At 37.9% G+C, this 20,514-nt stretch overlaps 1 pseudogene; it reads left to right on the forward strand.

Moving 5' to 3' along the window:
- Nucleotides 1-418: 418 nt before the first annotated feature.
- Nucleotides 419-2,433, forward strand: LOC112301779 (spermatid perinuclear RNA-binding protein pseudogene; annotated as a pseudogene).
- The last annotated feature ends 18,081 nt before the right edge of the window (nt 2,434-20,514 follow it).

The raw sequence follows: 20,514 nt of genomic DNA on the forward strand, positions 1-20,514 counted from the left end.
GTAGAAAGACATTTAGTAGGGTATAATTCTGGTTAAATAAAATTAAATCTTTCCATTCCATTTTTGAATATTGAAGTTACAGATGTACTGTGCCTATAATAACAGAAAAATCCAGACCGAAGCCGCGAGCGCCAGCAGGGCAGTAGGCGCTTCAGCAGCCACCGCTGGGTTGAGTAACTGGAGATGCGGGCTGACTTGGTGGCAGCAGTTGCGGAGTGGGCGCGGGACCGGCGCGGGCCGAGTGCATCGGCGCGGGTGTAATCCAGAAAACAGTCTTCAGACATCTTTGCTGTAATGACTGAGCTGTCAGGGGACTCAGGCTTATGAGGAGGTTCTGTCACACAAAACACTGTCTAGTGAAGACGACAAGAAAGAGGGGACAGGATTGGGAAAAAAAGCTAAAACACTATAGAAAACCATGAGATCTATTAGATCTTTTGCCAGTGATGATCGCCACGTGATGGTGAAACATTCAACCATCTACCCATCTCCTGAGGAACTTGAAGCTGTTCAGAATGTGGTGTCTACTGTTGAATGTGCTCTTAAACATGTCTCAGATTGGCTGGATGAAACAAATACAGGAACAAAAACAAAGGGTGAGACAGCAGTAAAGAAGGATGAGGCCATAGACACCTATTCCAAGGATCAAGGTGGTCGAACATTGTGTGGTGTGATGAGGATTGGCCTGGTTGCAAAGGGCTTGCTGAGTAAAGATGATATGGACTTGGAGCTGGTTTTAATGTGCAAAGACAAACCCACAGAGACCCTGTTAAATACAGTCAAAGATAATCTTCCTATTCAGATTCAGAAACTCATAGAAGAGAAATATGAAGTGGAACAATGTGTAGATGAGGCATTATTATAATTTGGAATACAAAAGAGCCCACGCTAACTTTGAAGCTGATACTTACTTCCCCTCTCGTTAGGGATGAATTGGAGAAGAAGGATGGAGAAAAGGTTGCGATGAAAGACCCTCCGAACTTACTGTACAGGCAGAAATGTCTGAATGCCTTGGTGTCTTTCCGACATGCCAAATGGTTTCAGGCAAGAGCAAATGGATTAAAATCATGTGTAATTGTGCTTCACATTCTGTGTGATTTGTGCAACAGAGTCCCCACATGAGCACCATTAAAAAGATGGCCACTGGAGCTTATATGTGAAAAGTCTATAGGTACTTGTAATAGACCTTTGGATGCTGGGGAGGCCTTGAGACTAGTAATGGAGTGTTTGGCATCTGGAATACTACTTCCTGGGGGTCCTGGTCTTCATGATCCTTGTGACTGAGACCCAACAGATGTTCTGAGCTATATGACCATCCAGCAAAAAGAAGATATTACCCACAGTGCCCAGCATGCACTACGATTGTCAGACTTTGGCCAGATTTATAAAGTGCTGGAGATGGACCTCCTTCCATCTAGTAAGCCTTTTCAGAAATATTTCTGGTCGGTTACTGATAAAGAAGGTGCTGGGTCTTCAGCTCTGAAGAGGCCATTTGAAGATGGATTAGGGGATGATAAAGACCCCAATAAGAAAATGAAACAAAATTTAAGGAAAATTCTTGTTAGTAAAGCATTAGACCTTATGAATGCACTAATGAGGCTAGATCAGATCAGGCCAGGGCTTCAATATAAGTTCTTATCTCAGTCTGGCCCTGTCCATGCTCCTGTCTTTACAATGTCTGTAGATGTAGATGGTACAACATATGAAGCCTCAGGACCATCCAAGAAAACAGCAAAACTTCATGTAGCAGTGAAGGTATTACGGGCAATGTGGTACCCAACAGGCTTTGATGTAGATATTGAATATATGAGTTCCGATGAAAAATCAGATAATGAAAGCAAAAATGAAACCGTGTCTTCAGACTCAAGCAATGATACTGGAAATTCTACAACTGAAACCTCCAGTACCTTAGAGTTCAGAACTCAGGGCCCTATCCTCACAGCAAGTGGCAAAAATCCTGTAATGGAGCTCAATGAGAAAAGAAGAGGTCTTAAGTATGAACTCATCTCAGAGACTGGTGGAAGCCATGACAAATGCTTTGTAATGGAGGTAGAAGTGGATGGACAGAAACTCAGAGGTGCAGATCCAAATAAGAAAGTGGCAAAGGCAAGTGCAGCATTAGCTGCCCTGGAGAAGCTGTTTTATGGACCCAATGCAGCAAATAAGAAAAAGAAGATTATCCCTCAGGCAAAGGGTATTGTGAACACAGCTGTGTCTGCAGCAGTCCAAGCTGTTCAGGGCAGAGGAAGAGGAACTTTAACAAGGGGAGCTTTTGTTGGTGCCACGGCTGCTCCTGGATACATAGCTCCAGGCTATGGAACACCAAATGGTTACAGCCCCAGCCCCATTCTCTTGGGTAAACCCAAGAGAATGGTTCTGTTACCCATTATGAAATTCCTAACATATCCTGTTCCCCACTACTCATTCTTTTAGCAAATGACAGAAGCTTATTCCTATTGAACAACACTACAATACAATACAGAATGTTAGAGAAAAAGCCTTTTAATCTTGTTTTCTTTGAACACATACTTGAAAAAAAATTAGAAAAAATAATAGAAAAATCCCACAGAGAAGGCCTGGTAGGTGGGCTTCTCTAGAAGGAGGTACTGTTATTATTTTAAAAAAATGGAATTGTTACAGGAGAAACTCACTCAGTTCTTCTTGCCAACACAGTAAAGAATTACAGATCAGCAAACCTATTACTATGCAAGCAAATTTTATGATTGATACATTCTCATGGAAGAGAATGGGCCTTGCCCAGATAAGGGTGAGAGGCAAGAGCTTGGGTGACAAAAGCAAGGGTGACAAGAGTAAAGGTGGCAAGAGGAAAGGGTGACAAGAGGCAGGATGGCAATAACAATGGTGGCAAGAGGTTTCAGGTCCTTTGTTCTGAGGACTTATATAGTTGGCAGGATTGGGGTGAGGGAGTTACATATTGATTGGTGGGTAAAGGTGGTGCCAGCTTCCCCTAGGGGACATGATTACCCAAAAGTATGTGTGAGGGTTCTTTCCAAGATAGTGGAAATGATACATAGAATTTCAAGGGCTTCTCTTCCACCTTCTAGGCCTTGGGATGTTTAGGACATTTGGAAATCTTAGTAAGTGTTACAGAAGCTTACAGAAGCCCAGTCTCAAGGACTCTCTCCTCCTCTTGTACTATCATAGTTTTGCTTGTATTCTACAGAATTCCTGGCAATCATATTGGACCAGGGCCAGGACTGCTAGGTCAATGGGTGAGACCTGTCTTCCTTTGCTTCTAGCCTCCTGTATTAAGTTCTTTGTTAGACAATAATGGCAAGGGCTCTGCATTTATTTCCCCTCTTGCTACCCATTCCTAGCTGTTACCTAATAGAATCTTGAAGAAACCTGGAAATAACTTCAGATTAAACAAATTTTTAATTAATTTAGCTTAAAAAAGTAAACAATTAAAATACCATGAATACCTTGAGAAGAAGAGGAAAAGGCCTGTCTAAAAAAAAATGAGAAATTAGTTCTCTCTAGGAAGGTTGGTCAACACTTAGATATGTGAATCACAGGCTTTAGAGTGGATAAAGCAAGACTGTATGCAATTGAAATATTCAGAAACTATGATGCACCTTACAAATCCCCAAAGAACAGGAAGTGACACAATTCACAATGGAGTCACAATGTGTGAATCAAAGGCACATCTTATCTCACCAAGGAGGCACAAATGGAAAACTTCCTTATTTTTTCAGTCAAACATATACAATGCCAGAAATTTGTCAGCATAGGGGAAGGAGGGGCTTTGCTAGCTAATAAGCCAATCACTATAATTCAAATAAATGGTCTGAGTTAATCAGACTACAGAGAAAATTCCTAAACCGAGGTAAAATAGTCCCCAAAATGTGATGTGAGAAGGTCATGGTGGGTAATGACATAAAGAAAATATTCGAGAATGAATTTACCAAGAATGTAAAAGATCTATACACTGAAAACTGTAAGACATTGATGAAAGAAATTCAAGAAGACACAAATAAATTGGAAGATTTCTATATTCATGGATGGGAAGAGTTTTTAAAGTATTCATAGTACCTAAAGCAATATACAGATTCAATACCATCTTTATGAAAATTTCAATGGCATTTTCACAGAAATAGAAAAACAATTCTAAAATTCATATGGAACCACAAAAGACAAAAAATAGCCAAAGTAATTTTGAACACACACACAACCTCCCCACCCCAAACTAACTGATTTCAAAATACACTACAAAATTCTCTGGTAGCCACATTTTAATAAAGTAAAAAATAAATAGGTGAAATTAATATATTTTATGTAATCTAATATATTCAAAATATTGCTTCAACCTATAATCAATATGAAAAATAAATAATATTTTATTTAAAAAATAGTAAGTCTTCAAAATCCAGTGTGTAGTTTATATCTATAACACATCTCAACAAGGATGCACCACATTTAAAGTACTTATTAGCCATATGGGGCAGTCATATTTAGCAGTGTGTGTATAGCCTGAACAAATCAAGAGTTGTTTCTGCATCCTACTTCAGGTGAAATTTGAACAACTGTCATCATCACCTTTCTCGTTTTAACTTCTTACAGTAAGATTAGTGTCTAACTTAATTATAGATGTTTCTTTGAACACTGATGGTCTTATGACTATAAGTTTTTTCTCAACAATTAGTCTTCTGGATTTTTAACACTTATCCAGCCATGAAGAATTCTTTATAGATTCTAGATACAATGGCTAATTGTTTTTGCAATACCATTTCTTGTTCTTAAGGGGAAAAGGAGCTTGACTGTGTTGAATATTCAAACTTAAGATTGTTTTGATATTGAGATCATGTTTCATTTCTTTATTTTAATTTTGGAAAAAGAAAGGGAAAGAAGAAATACAAAAATCAACTAAGATAGTCTTACTGTAAGTATTCTTTTGAAATAGCTTTAAGGTATTATACAAACTGAACATCGCCTTTATGAAACATTACTAAGTCAAGCAGGAAGTCTATATGTTTTATGACTCACAGAAATCATTAGTCATAAATGTTTTCATGTCATTTCAAAAACAGAACCCAGACTACTTTTCTATAGCATTTAAAAAGAAATGCTTTTTCACCTTCCCTTGAAGAAGGAAATATGTTAGAGGTGAAATATCTGAAATGAGATGGATCAAAATAAAATGAAAACAAGGTTGGAAGAAGGAATATTTGGTTTCAAAAATTTAAAGTGAGAAAAGGCCCAAGTTAAGAAACGCAGCTAAGTGCACCTCAACACAAAGGTTGATGTGACACGAAGACTCCCAGGCCCTGCACAGGAGAGGGTGCAGGGAGGGAATAGGCACTGTGTTTTAGAGGAAGATGAATGGATAAACAATTGGTAGTGCTCTGAGTTAGATTTAAGATCTTATCTCCTTGACCATAAGTTTTTTTCATTTAATAATGGATAGACCATAAAGAATTTATGCAGTAAATTGTATAAGGACCTCTTCCTTGTGTTTAGAATCCTTTGATTGTGTTACTGAGAGGATAGATAAAGACAACAAATGATGCCTTCTGAAGAGGTCTCCCTACTCCTTCCCCGTGCACTTCAGCCCATTTCAGTACTTCAGTGAAGTAGGCTTAGGGAAGGGAGACCCTTCCACAGCCACAGAATGTAAACCATAAATGTTCTAAGATGGGTAGAGGAGTCAACAAACAACCCATTCTGACCAAAGAGATGTATAGACAGATCCGTTAGAGGGCTACCAGAAATGTTTTCCTTCCTGATGAAAAGAGGCACAGTTCTTTTTTCTGTCTCTCCATAAAGTTGTGGGAGAATGTGAAAACTAAAGCAAAGACTGCCATTTTGTAGCCATGAGAGAGAGGAAAGTCATGAGATTCTTAGGCAAGCCAGCCCAAAGTTCTGCTGTCACTCAGTGCTCAGAGGTAACCTACCCTAGTTAAAACTGCTTTTATACCCTGAATGAGGTATCAGATTTTTTATTTATATAAAAATTTTATTAAAACACAGCTACATACAGTTTTTAAATGTATTATCTGTGGTTACTTTAATTTTTTTCCTTTTTTTCAAATATATTTTATTGATTATGCTATTACAGTTATCCCATTTCTTCCTCCCCTTTATTCCGCTCTGCCCTGCACTGTGCCCTGCCCCAGCATTTTCCTGCCTTAGTTCATGTCCATGGGTTGTACATATAAGTTCTTTGCCTTCTCCATTTCCTATACTGCTCTTAACCTTCTCTTGTCTATTTTGTACTTAACTATTATGCTTCTTATTCCCTCTACCTTTTCACCCCTCATCTCCCCTCCCCCTCCCCACTGATAATCCTCCATGTGATCTCAATTTCTGTGATTCTGTTCCTGTTCTACTTGTTTCCTTAGTTTTTTGACTGATGAAATCCCTTAGCACTTGGCCTCTCCTTGAAAAGATAGTTTATTTTTAAGGATCTGGTGAGATGTTAAGTAAAAAGTGATTAGTGAAATTACTCTTCATCCTAACTAGAGCCCGTAAAAGAGCCAGTAGTTCTGTAGTTACTCATATAATAAAGACAAAGCAATTATTTGTCTACTTAACCAGGAGGAAATATGAGGTTTCTTTGAGGGTTTGGGCTGTGCACATCAGAACAGAAGTCTTTGATGATTGTGATTTTTTTAAATAAGAATTTATCTGAGCCCTGGCTGGTATGGCTCAGTTGGTTAGAGAGACTTCCTATAACCCAAAAGGTCATGGATTTGATTTCCGGTCAGGGTACAAGCTTAGGTTTTGGATTCTATCAATGGTGGGAGCATGTGAGAAGGCAAATGATCCACATTTCTCTCTCACATCAATATTTCTCTCTTCTCACATCAGTATTTCCTTCTCTTGCCCCTTCCCCCCTCTCTAAAATCAATAAACATGTCCTCAGATAAGAATTTAAAAAGAAAAGTTTATTTGAGCCAAACTGATGACACACTCTGGGGAGCAAGATCTCAAATGCATGCAATGAGTGTAGTATTTAAGTTCTTTGAACATACAAAGCATGAACTAGGTCACCACATATCCCTTTTTGACTTCAATATACAAAACCAATATGGTTATGGTTATGGTATTCTTATGATTATTCTCCCTTGTGGCTCATGACTGGCATTTTCAAATTTCATCATGTATATAAGCAAAAATATTCTATCTTTAAAACCCTCATTTGATCCTATGTTCCACCAACTATTACCCTTTTGCTCTATCCACACTTTCATAGTCAATGGACAGCTTTCAACATTTGACACTGTTGACCTTCCCATTCTTGAAATCCTTTTATTCTTTGGATTCCTCAACAACTCTTTTCCTGGTTCTCTTCTGCCCCATCTCCCTCAGTTCTAAACACACCTACTTGTCCGTCAAATGCTTGCCATTTTTAAAATAAGATCTGGCACCTCATAGGAAAGAAAGGAGGTAAGATCATGGGGACTAGTAATTATTTGACAAATTATGCTTTCTTTAGTAAATCTGTTCAATAGAACTTTTTGTAACTGAGCACTTGAAATGTGCCTAATGCAACTGGGGAAATGAGTTGTTAATTTATTTTAAACAAATTGACATAACCACATGTGTCAAATGGCTACCATATGGACAGTGTAGTACAGTCTTGCTACTCAAAGCGTGGTCCATGGATCACCAGCTTATGCATGATCTTCATGCCATTAGAAATACAGAATCTCAGGCTCCTACACGGACCTACTGAATCTGAATCTGCATTTTAACAAGATCTCCAGGTGATTTATAACAACAATAACATGAGAAACATTTTTCTAGAAGGGTATTTTTAAAGCACTACAGTGTGAGGCCTAGCACAGTTTCTGTATATTATTATACCCTGAGAAAGTTTCTTTCTGTGAATTTTTGCCAAGTCCTTCTTGACATGGTAATCAGATACACTGTTGGCCATATCCTGACTGAAGTATCTCTGGATATTGAAGTACTAAGATAATGATCATTTCAAGAAAGCAGTTGAGTTTAATCTATTGATCTGAGTTACATCTCATTCTTCAGTCTAGTATGTGTCATGTGTTAGTAAAACCACCTGTTACTTTCCTGTGTTCTGAGGAAACATTGCCTCCCTTTCATAAAAGAGTAGAATAAAACAGAAGGAAAAAAATTAAACCACATTATACAGTAAGCCCCAAAGAGGTAACCTGCTTTTTCTGTACCAGTGGGTACCCTCAGGCACAAGAGATGATTCACATAAAACATTTAGAGATCTGAAGCTAAAGAAAGATTATAGGAATAGTTTATGTTGAACAAAATATTTCCTTACTATTGATTGAATATCTCCACGCTCTGAATGCTTCCAAATGGCTAGGAGACACAGTCACCTAAAAATGACACAAGGCTCTTGAATATGGTAAAGACTCCATTGTTGTGGCCTGGAAGGTGGTCAGATGGTCACCTGGGGTGGTAAAGCAGGTCAGAAAAGGATGGGCTTGGAGTATCAGAGGCAGGACATCTATGCAGGCTGCTTCCATTCAGGCTGCCTTGCCTCTCTGGCTTCACTTCCTTCTTCTGTAAAATGATTTACTTGGATTCAATAGAGCCTGGTTTAGGTCAATTCTACATTTCATACTCAACCCTAATCTGAGAAAGTTAAAAATTATTAAATAATTATCTTCAAAAGGAGTGTTATTTCTAGTCACTCTTAGGAAATCATGTACATTTATACATTCATTCAACAAACATTAAGTTTATTCAACAAGTATGTGCCAGGAACTATTCTGGGCATTGGGAAGTAACAATGAACAATACAGTTAGGGCCTGGTGTAATACATATTTAAGAAAATTGTAAATAAATCAGCAATGGCTATTTCTCAAATATGTTTACACTACCAAGTCATTGACCAAGACTTTGAAATGCTAGGCAGGATGTCCTGTTTGACATTAAAGTCCAAAAGCTAAGTATAATCAGATACTGGAGGCAGACAAGAAGGCAAATAAAAAACCCATGATGAACAATTAAAATATCTGGTGGAAAACTTATATGTACAGATTTAAAATGGGGCAAGGAGGTAGTACCTGAGCAGTTGCCTAACATTATGGCAGTCAGAGAGAGCTTCCTCAAGGAGGTGACATCAGCATTGAGAACTAAATGACAAGAGGCAGACTGACATGTGGAAGTGATTATAGCACTCCAGGCAGAAAGACCCATAATGGCACAAGACACAATATACAAGTGCCTGAATGGGCTCGAGGAGGAAAAAAAGTTGAAGCACGGAGGATGGTGTGGTATGAATCAATGTTGAACATGTTAATGGAAGGCTTTTGGGGCCAGCATAAACCTCTCCCTGCCTTCATTAAAGTTTCCTTCTTAATGTCTAATCTCAATCTCTCTTGCTGTACTTAAAATCACATAATTTTTTTATCAGCTGTAGAGAACACAGGATGAATTACACATTTATATGTATATTTGAATACTAATATCCATGGCTTTCGACCATCCAAGGCTATTATTGTGCATCAACTTAGATTTTATTATGTTAGACTATACTGACACTAAAAAATAAATACTAGAGAATATTTATTTTTTTTGAAGAAATATGGGTTCCTAGAAACCTGCTTGTTTGATGCTCTTCAGTTTGTTTGCACCTAGAGATTATCAGCAAGTCCCCTTCTGTAGGGGAAGGAGTGAGAGGGACAGAATGATCTTTCTGGGTCTCCATATCCTATTTGTGAAATGCAGAAGAGGGATGGGATGATCTCTCTGGATGCTTGCGGTTTAAAATTTCATGTCTCCATGGAAGAAAGTTATGTTGCTCCTGGGAGAGAGTGAGAAAGATAGAGCCATGCCATCAACAGAGAGAGGGACTGAGGATGCAGGTACCTGGAGTAGGAGACATCAAAGTCCCAGGTACAGCCTCCAGTATCTAGGTAGGCTTAGTCTTTGGACCTTTTGAGTCAAATAGGGCACCAAGCATGGCATTTTAAGATCTTGGTTAATGACTTTTGAGGGTAAACAGGTTTGAGAATGGGCAGTTACGGATTTTGTTACTGCTTCCCTAAGAATATTTTATGGTAGTGGTACATGTTGATCTGACCAGACAGCCTGGCCATACCCTGGAAAGGGACAGTTTGTAAGAGGAGGTGGCCCAGGGCAATGATAAACAAGCTAGTGTGGCCTGTGATGACCGATTTCTCTATCCCTGGATGGAGACACAGCAGGAGGCGGCCCTGCACAGAGCATGAGTGAGGCTAGTGAAAAGCCCTCCTACTCCCTTGTGGTACATGGTGGAAGGGGGAGGTGCTGCGCTGGGAAAATTCTGTAAGTCTAGACTGGTAGAAGAATGGGATTGGCTGGGCTGCTGGAGCCCTCTGGATTGCTTGGAAACTTGGACCAGGAGATTTAAATGGAAGGAAGGAAGATACTCACCGTTCTTCTCTTCCTCGGGATCCACGGCACTGACGTGTGCCAGAGCACTAGGAGACTGGTGGGCCCTGGAAGTCATGTGGCCAGGAGGCAAGCCCTGGGCCCCTAGTGCAGGAAGCCACAGTGTGGCAATGGTGGTGCGAACCTCCTGTGCAGACCCCGGGGAGTCTGAAGCCGGAGAGCCATCTGCTTAGCAGTCTTGAGCTCCAAATAACAGATAAGGATGGAGTGGGATTTCTGGGCATGGTTTTGGGTTTCAGTCTTTTTGGGAACAAGTAGGTTTTTTCCCATGTTTTGTGGAAGAGATTGGCCTGGAGCTAGGGAGTTTCCCAGCCCCCAAATCGTGGAGCATCTTAATAAAGACCTTTTCCTTCCCCACTAACCTTTGTCTCTGGAATTTGCCTAGAGGATGGTGGTGGTCAGCATAACCCCATTTCTGTTAGGTACAGTAGCAATTGAACACTTTAGACAGACAAGTGACTTGCACCCATTCTCTCAGGAGCTGAGATTGCTCACCAACAGTCATCTCAAAACACATGTCCCATGGAGGGGGAGACGTGGGCAAGATGACGGCATCTCCAGCAGCATTTGCTTTGGACCTGTTCCAGCAGAGGACAGATGGACTTTGCCTTCTTAAAACTACCTTAAGCTAATTACCAATGTTAATGCCTTATTCTAACATTTTTGGGAGGCTTGGGGAAGAACTATATTTAGAGAAGAGTTTTAATTCTCTAGGATTAAAAAAAAAGTTTTTACTTAAACATTAAGGTCCATTCCAAGAATAAGATTCCAGATGTTACAGGGAAGAAGATGGAAAATTAAGCCACAGATTGTTCATGTGTCACCAGAAATAATCTCAAGTTCACCATATGTGCATTGTAGTGCAGTGGACATGTGTGCTTGGAACAGGGATGCGGTTCTCATCCTTATCTGCTCCTTACCTAGTCCTGTGGCCTATGGCAGTTTTCAAAACTCCCTGAATTGTGGGGGCTCTAGCTTTTACATAAGATGATTGTACTATTCTGGACTATGTGATTTCTAACTCCCATATTATGATTTTGTTCACTCTCTTTAAAATCTGGACATTGCTTAAGGAAAAAAAACCCTGAATTCTGAATATAGTTGGAAAAAATATGGAATACATGCATTCTTCTTACTGTGCTGTAAATATAAATACATACATTTCAGTACCTTGAAATTCTTATATAATCAATGTTAATAATTCATTTTTGTATGCTGGTCATACTTCCAAATAATAACTGAATTTTACTTTTATGCTCCACTCTTGGTCACAACTAACTTATTGTCAATTTAGTCCTTTGTCAGACAAACAACCCTTAAATATTGCGTGGTTTTGTTGGGAACATGCTTTACCCTGCAGATTCCAGAAACATGTTTACATCTGAAAATGAATCCTGCCAGAAAAATATGTTCAAATACAGTCATATAACCTATATTTTTCTATTTTTGAATTAATTTTATTAATTTAAGGATTTATATACTCATCATATATATAATTGGTTGAAAAATTGGTTCCATGGGAAATTTTTCCAGCTGAGTTGAATTGTTTTTGCTTTTGATTTGAATTTGCTTTTGATAGGAAGAGTTGTATTTGTATCTTCTATTGAGAATTTTTCTTGAAATAATTAAGCATATGGTTTCATTATGTTTTGATTTTATTTTATATCTCTGTGGCCATTAGCACTATTAGACAAATTATATAGCACATGACACAAGAGAGAGTGATTCTCATTCTTTTCCAAAGAAAACAAGAATTTTATCAGTTGTTACCTAAATGCAGGCCATAATGAGCTTGTTATACGGTGATAGAGTTTTGGTCATTTTGAATTCCTGTAACAAAATAATAATATGATTTGGGGTTGGATTTGCCTGGAACTTTTGAAGGCATGTTGGTTTCCTATCTTTATGTGTACTAAACACAATACTTTCTTAAACATGCCATGAGTTCTTAGCATACCTAAAGATGACTATGAAGTTAGGACAGGCAATGAGAAGGTCGATGTAAGAAAATGAAAGACTTTTGAGAGAAATGAAATGAATCCTCTTTTTGAAGTGACATCACTGGAGGGTTGAGCTTCACAAAGAACAATTTCCAAATGGCAGTTAATGAAGGAAGGGAGTCTTTGGAAATTGAAAGGCAAAATACAAATATTTTGAGCTTGCTGTTGAGTCTATGAAAGTCTCACAGAAAGTAGGTCATTTTTATTCTGAATGTGAAACATTTTGTGTAAAACATACAAGTGTGATAAGAAATAGCATGTTAAAAAGAACTCTAAGTTGTTCACAATAATAAAAAAAATTCCTTCAGATCAGTCATTGATAGTAAAAATGAAACTCTTTACTTACAGAAATGATGTTGAAACTGTTTAACCACTAGCTGTAAAAGTAAACATCCGTTTGTGGTCCACTCATTTTATCTGGTTCCTCCATTTTGGCGGTTGAACGTCAGAGCCTCTGTCTAAAGTTTGAGCTATTCCCCAGTTCATCGTTCATCACAAGATCTCTCTTGACTGTGTTGTTCGTGGAGTCTCGATTATAGCAAACTGTTCTTATTGCCTGCCTTGATGTAGAGCACCAATGAATGGCCTGGATGCTTTAAGTCCTCTACCAGAAGCAAATTATTAGAGGAAAAGAACAAGTGAGTAGTTTGGGTTGTAATTTGTTTCTGCATAGAAAACAAATCTAGAAATTTCAGTACTTGGTTTTAATGAGCAGAGAAACTACAGGTTGTTGAAGAATAACGTTGGGGCCATGATGGTCATAAGGGTAATAGCCTGAGGGAAAAGAAAAGTGATGATTTAACTTCTCTTTGTTTAATGAATTCATCACTGTGCATTGAAATATTCATAGGACAGTTCTGAGAAGCAACTAAAAAAGAATAGGAACTTGTCTTTGTGAAGGATCTTTGTGTACATTAGGGAGGGAGAAGTAGCATTGACACTTTGATGACTTATTCTCTGTCAGTAAATCTGTTGTGATCTTTATAGATGCATTTGAACATACTTCTCAAAACGTTCTTGCAAAATAGATCTTCTCGTTTTCACATTTACAGATGAGAGACAACTTTACAATTAAATATGTGTCCCATGATTAGCCAGCTAGTAGGTGGCAGTGCAACCTGTTTTCTCAATGTGTCCATTCAGACTGTGGATCTGATACATAATTTAGGTTTTCAAAGCTTTAAAATAATTTCCAAATTAAATCTTGTCTGCTGGAGGGGTCTATAGGAGCTACTATAAAGGACACAAGGACAAAAAAAGGGGGAGGGTAGAGGTGGGGGAGGGAGGTGGGACTGGCTGGGGTGAGGTGGAGGGATGGGGAGAAAATGCAGACAATTGTAACTGAATTAAAAAAAAATCTTGTCTGCTTAGACTTAAAGACTAAGAATATTTTAAAACCAAGTTAGTATCTTGTTTGTTTGTAAATCATCTAGACTATTCAGTTTTATGCAAAAAGTGTATAAGCATTACATATTTTATATGTATGTACTTTGTTTAAATGCATATTTCAACACACAAAATTTAGGTTGCTATGCAAGTTATAATTATGTTGTTGTTACAACGAAATCTTATTTGAGGGTATTAAATATGCCAGGTCCAGTATAATTTTTCACAAACAAAACCATTATTCTAAGAAGATTCTTTAGTAGCAGAAGAAAAATATTAAAATATTTAGATGTTCACTGTGGAATAACTTCTCCCTCAGATACCAATGCTCAAACTTTGCTTCTGGCCAGGTGGGCAGGAGATAGATGAGGAAAATGGACACAGACACTTTCTAAGGGAAAAGTCTGATGTGCTGATGCCTGGGTCTCATACAGTCTAGTCAAAGGTCTGAAAAAGTTTTTTAATGGTAAGGTATTTATTAAATACTTACTGATGCAACAGCAATTTTACGTAGTATAACTGGGTACCTGCCCCTATGTAGAGTAAGGAGAAAGACGAAAACAATGTCTTTTGTTTTTATTGTTTCACCTTAAGAATCATAATTTTTATATGGTTTTTTATTTCGGTTATAAAGCTGCCTCAAACATACTAACTCATTTAATTTTCTAGTAACCCTTTAAAGTAGGCAGTACAGCCTTTCCCATTTCACAGCGAGGCTCCATGTGTGTTCCCACAGAGACCAAACGCAGAGTTGGCACTTACTTGAAGGATGGTAGATTGCCAGCACCCTTTCTGCTACACAGTCACTGCCCTCATGCATCCATTCTTGAAATCCATATAAAAACTAAAAAGAACCTATTCTCAAACCCAGATTTTTCACCAAAATGTAGCACATCAGTCTAGGAAAAGATTCAGGGTCAGGAAGAAAAAAAAAGAATGCAGATAACATATATATTATATACTGCTTCTTGCTCAAAAATTGTTCACAGGAAATATTTTACAATGTCTGATATCCCTTCTTACAAGAATTATATGCTTTATACTGTCTTCTCTACATTACCTCAAGCTGGATCTTCTGACAACAGGAGAGATAACTTTTATATATCTGATCTGAACACACCCTATGTGTATACTGACCCAATTTTTATTAAAAATTTCTTAGTTTGTCCATCATGAATTTTTTGCATTGATTTTTATTTTTAAAAGATACTGTGTTAAAATAGTGTATACTTTGAATACTGAGTTTTTGGCCCTTCCTTAAATTTCATGCTGAAGGCTAACGTGTCTCACACTGATCCTGGCCTTACTACTTGAACTTAGACATATATGTTAATAGAATACCTGAGCATACAGTTATGAATTTTATATTAAAATTTATTTTTGTGATTTTGTTTCACTCAATTCTGTCCCTTTAATATATTTGGGTAATCAGGTGGAGTCTCTGACAATACTTATTGGATATCCAATTTTATTTAGGTTTGTAAATAATTGGCTAGGATTGTAAAACTCAATACTATTAATGTGCAGTTGCTGTAAAGTTTCAATACATTCATCATAATTTTGTAAAACTTTTTATTTAAGGGTTTATGATCTTCTAAGCATTTTGTGGTGAAACATGGAGTCAATCAATACAACCACCCAGTCAAATACCTCGAACTTAGAACCAAGCTGCTGCAACACACACTGCAAGATGATTCTGATAACACTCTACAGCGTGGTTTTTCTTGGAGGTACTACTGGAACAGTATTGATGTCACGTTTAATGATCAAAAGGAAGAACCTATCAGTGATTGCCACGATTGTTCTTAATATCATAGTACTGCACCTGATCCTCCTAATCAGCCTCCCATTCCGCCTCAGCTATTATGTATTAGGCGCCTGGGAGTTTGGATCTTTTACATGCCGATTGGTTAGCAGCATAATATACTGGCATATGTACTTCACCTTTGTTTTCTATGTGACCATTGTCATACTCCGATTGCTCATCTATTTTAAGAAACTCCAGATGCAAGAGTTACAAAAGTACCATGTGGTAGTTTTAAACATTATTATTTGGATGGTGGGTAGCCTAATATTTTTGCCAATATTTTTTTTACAATACGGCGTAGATCCAAGTTACTCAGAACAGCACCGATGCTTTGAGTTCCACAGAGATCTCAATCGCAGGAAATTCATTATTTTGAACTATTGTATGGTTGTTATTATAATCACAGTGCTCATGACCCTCTTTCTGATACAGATGGCTGTCATCACTCAACTGATAAAGGCTCTTTGGCCTGACATGTGGGCCCATCAAGAGTACAGAGCTCAAGTCAAGAGCTTCTTCTTCCTTGTAGTAGTAGTTGTCTGTTTTGTACCCCACCATGCATTCCGGGTACACTTTATTCAAAATTATTCAATAGAAAATTCTGAGTTAGTTCTTTATAATGAAATTTTTGTTGCTTTAACTACTGTCTGTTGCCTGGATATGCTGTGTTTCATAGGTGGAGTTATCCATTAAATACTCTTACGTCACATGCATTGTTCAGTTTTCACCATTGTAACAAAATGGTTTCAATTGAATGGATTCTACTATGATTTCAAAAGTTTTAAATTTTCTGCTCTTAATCATCACCAAATTATTTTTCCATAAAAAAGTGTGAGGATTGATTGTTTCCTTCTTCTCAAAAGAACTCTTACTTATTTTCCATTAACTAATAGAGTTCACTTTCCTTAGCTCTGTACAAGTTGACCCAAAACATCCCTTCCAGACTTAACCCCTACCTCTTTTTCATGTAATATTTATTTTCCCCAAGCCCAGCTATTGGTTTTCCCTATACATCATCCAGGCTGTTCTCCTTTTTGCATTTACTCTCACTGAGCTTTAATCTTGGACTATTCTTTGTCTCCACCTCCAAACTAGAATTCCAAGATAGTGACTTGACAACAAATTCAACTTACTAAATTTATACACAAATTGAGAAAGTTGCCTCTTGAAAATGACTGATATCTAGTAAATCTGTGGCTGCTGGCTGTGGTATTTGGAGGAAAAGAGTAGCTCATATAGTCAAGTGACTCAGAGGAAGCACTTTCAGAACTGGAGAAGAATTGATGTAATTTGACTTTTACTAAGACAAGTAAGAGAATGCCTCCTAGATCTATCTTCCCAGACATGGATTTATTAAGCAAGAAAAGAACATTTAAAAGGTGGAAGACATCTGGACATAGTCTAAGCATAGTAGAAGACTGTACGAGAGCCCAAACATTTGAGACTGTGGGACTGTTCTTAAGCTTGTTCAAGGCACCCTGTATGACCAAGTAGTGTCACATAATTAAAATCAATGCTGGTATTAGTTAAACTAAATAAAAACAACCAGAATAACCAACTTAGATTCTGCTTGTCTGATATAAAAATTAACATGCTCTTATGCTTTACTTATAATAATGTTACTACCTTTAAGACTAAATTCAATGAATCCAAGAACCAAACAATGCCCTTACTGGTTAACAAGGTGGCATAGTTAATACAAAATAGTTTTGGAGTCATTTGGAGATTCTGGATTTAAAACTGTTTAGTAACTATGGAATTTTGAGTGAGGTATTTATGTTAGTGGCAAAATGGCATCAGAATATTACCAGCAATTGGACCTTGGTTCAGCAACCTTGGTATTTGAGTTCTGGCTGAGAAAGATTTCAGACCCAAGACTTAAATACAAGCAAAATTTTATTTATTTATTATAGGAAGTCACACGGGTAGAAGAAATGAGCCATGGAAGAAGCCAGCAGGTCTGTGTGGGCTCAGGAAATGAGTTGCAGAGGCAAAGAAGTGCCCCTAGAGCTTAAGAGGAAAAAAGGTAGTGGTAATGCACCTTGGGTGGGGGGGAGGGAATGGTGTGGTTGTGCTCCAGGGAGAGCACTGACCTGGGGAAAGAACAGGTGGGGAAAGGCACAGGCATGTGAGAGAGAGAAAGAGAGAGCACTGGGTCCTCCATCCTGAGGGTTTTATCCCCTCTGTAAAGGCGGTGATCTTAGGGGAGATTCCAGAGGAGGATCTCAGTACAATATTCATCAGCTTTTCCAGGTGTGGCCTTTCAGGGTTTTGGTCTCCACTGATTGATCAGCGCTAGGGGAAGGGATGACTGGTCATTGCATCTGGTCCTGATGTCAGGCATGGTGTTGTTCTGTCTGGTTTTCCTGCTTTTCTGGGTCTGGAAGCTAAAACACAACTGAGGCCTAGATATTATGTCTAGTGTGACCAAAACTCTGTCTCTGTGGTCAACAGAAGACCTGTGGTTTTGTTCCTAAGATTATTTGATGTGGGCCAGAATCTCATTGTCTTAAGGGCTTAATGTTTAAGGGAGTGGTAGTACAGGGGCCTGTATAGGAGTTATATGAGGCTATTATGCAGCCCCTTTGTTCCTCCTCTAAGGGGGTCTACGACATGATTAGTGATATGCTAAGGAAGGAAAGGTCACTCTGGTGGTGAGGTCCCACTTGATAATCGCCCATTGCTAGGCACCTGGGACTTTCTGCCCTGTTGACCTTCTGTACCAGGCCTATTGTTCCAACTCTTCTCTTGTCTGTCTTATGACATTGATGTCGGAGCCCCAGTTTTCTATGTTACAGGATTTTGGTAAAGATGAAACAAGATAACAACAAGTGTTAAATAGTGGCATAGTGCCTGGTATATGGTACTCAGAATAATATTACAGTTCACTCTTGAACAATAAATGTTTGAACTGTATGGTTCCAATTATAGGCAGATTTTTTTCAATAAATATGTACAGCACTATAAATGTATTTTCTCTTCTGTATGATTTTTAACAACATTTTTTCTCTAGCTTATTTTAAGAATACAGTATATAATACATATAACATATAAAATATGTGTTAATCAACTATTTGTTATTGGTAAGCTTTCTGGTCAAAGTAGAATATTAATAGTTAAGTTTTGGGGTAGACAATGGTTTTTGATATATGCAGATTTTTGACTCTGTGGGGAATTGGCACCTCTGACCTCCATGTTGCTCAAGGGAAAAAAGGCAGTACTTCTTTTCCTAATACAGTGACACCTTTTTGCAAAACAATTTTAAATATAGGTCTAAAATGTTGATCCACATAGAAATATGTTTTAGAGTCTCAGAAGCTATTATTGATAAATATTGATCTCACACTTTATGACTTTATTTAATCAATAACTATATGGATGCTTATCTTATTTTTGCCTGTAAGAACCATCATTTTAGAACTATAATTATTAATTTTACTTTAAAATAATATAATAGAACCATTCTATAATCTTGCTGTCACATAAAGAAATAAGCGACATACTTAAATTACAGGTAATAGCCTTTTTAGGAAACTAAGGGGAACAGAATTTGTCACTTTAAAATACGCCCCTTTGAAACATTAATTTAGGCTGGTTAATTTTAAGAAATAGTAGACATGGGAGAAATTATGAAAAGCAAGTAGAAATTATAAAAAAGCAAGTATAAAAGGACATTTATATTTGTAAGGGAAATCTCCATCTGTAAGGGTGTTTTCCTCACTGTACCAGGTCTGCCTTCACTAACAATGGAAAAGGCCTAGACTTAATTGTGTGTAACAATCTTACCTTGCTTATTGTGCTTTTCTTGCTCACCTTCATAACTGAATCTGCACACCCAATATCTTCTTTTGTTTTTAGCTCAGGGTATTATTTAAGGTGGTGGCTTCTGCTGTTTGGGCTAGTTACTTAGTTTTCCTGGGTCTCTCTCATGTATACAGAAGTATACATGTTATTAAACAACAATTAGTTTTTCTCCTGATAATGTGTCTCATGTTAATGTGATTATTAGTCAAACCTGAAAACCATAGACATATGAGAGGAAAATTATTTTTCGACCCTGGCGGTTTTGGCAAGCCAGTCATGAGAGTTCACTGGCTGGTGCACTGCTTGCTCTCCAGTAACTGCTACAGCCACTGCTACAGCTACAGAGATTTGTGACCTCTGACGAAAAGCTGGAAGAGTAAGCATTCTTATCCTGTCAGCATCTCTGATCTGTCTGCAGCATTCAGTGGGAATAAGAATTAGTGAGCTAAATTTATGTTGGCAGGAATAAATATTTGCAAAACCAGTGTGAAATCAAAAAGAGGGGGTTCTATGGAAAAGTAACCTTGTTGTGGCTCCAAAGTCCATATGCCTAATGGTTCGAAAGGCCAAAACTCAAAATGTCTGCGTTTGGACTAAAGAAATGTGTTTTTATCGAGAAGGCACCAAATGAGAACATGGGAGCCCTAGTGGTACCTCAAATTATTTTAAGTATTGATAAGTACAGAGTTTAGGCTTTTTTATGGCAAGAAAAGGGAAAATGGGACTGGCTATTTTTGTAAAACTCAAGCTGCAATCAGAATTCCTTTAATGATTAGCATATATATGTGCAAGACTAAGCAGAAGCTGTTAATCTGAAGGCCATGGCAACAATGCAGGCGTAACAAAGATGGAGTCGTAGAGACTGAGCCTTTTACTCTGTTACAACCAGCGGAGTTCCTAACTGGGCAGGTCACGGTGGGTATTCATAGCCCAAGCATATGACTTTTTAGTGAAAGGTTTGTCTTTTTCTTAAGCAAGCCCCTGCCCATTGTTTTGTGCATCTAGGTTAACCACCTTTAAAATAAGCTGTAACCAGTCTCAAGAGCAAGAGGTCTCTCTTGCTGCTTTTAAGATTCTCTGTCTTAACTTTGGCATTTTATTTATGATGTGTCTTGGTGTGTGCCTCT

Source organism: Desmodus rotundus, chromosome 6 (genome assembly GCF_022682495.2).
Source record: "Desmodus rotundus isolate HL8 chromosome 6, HLdesRot8A.1, whole genome shotgun sequence".
Taxonomy (NCBI): domain Eukaryota; kingdom Metazoa; phylum Chordata; class Mammalia; order Chiroptera; family Phyllostomidae; genus Desmodus; species Desmodus rotundus.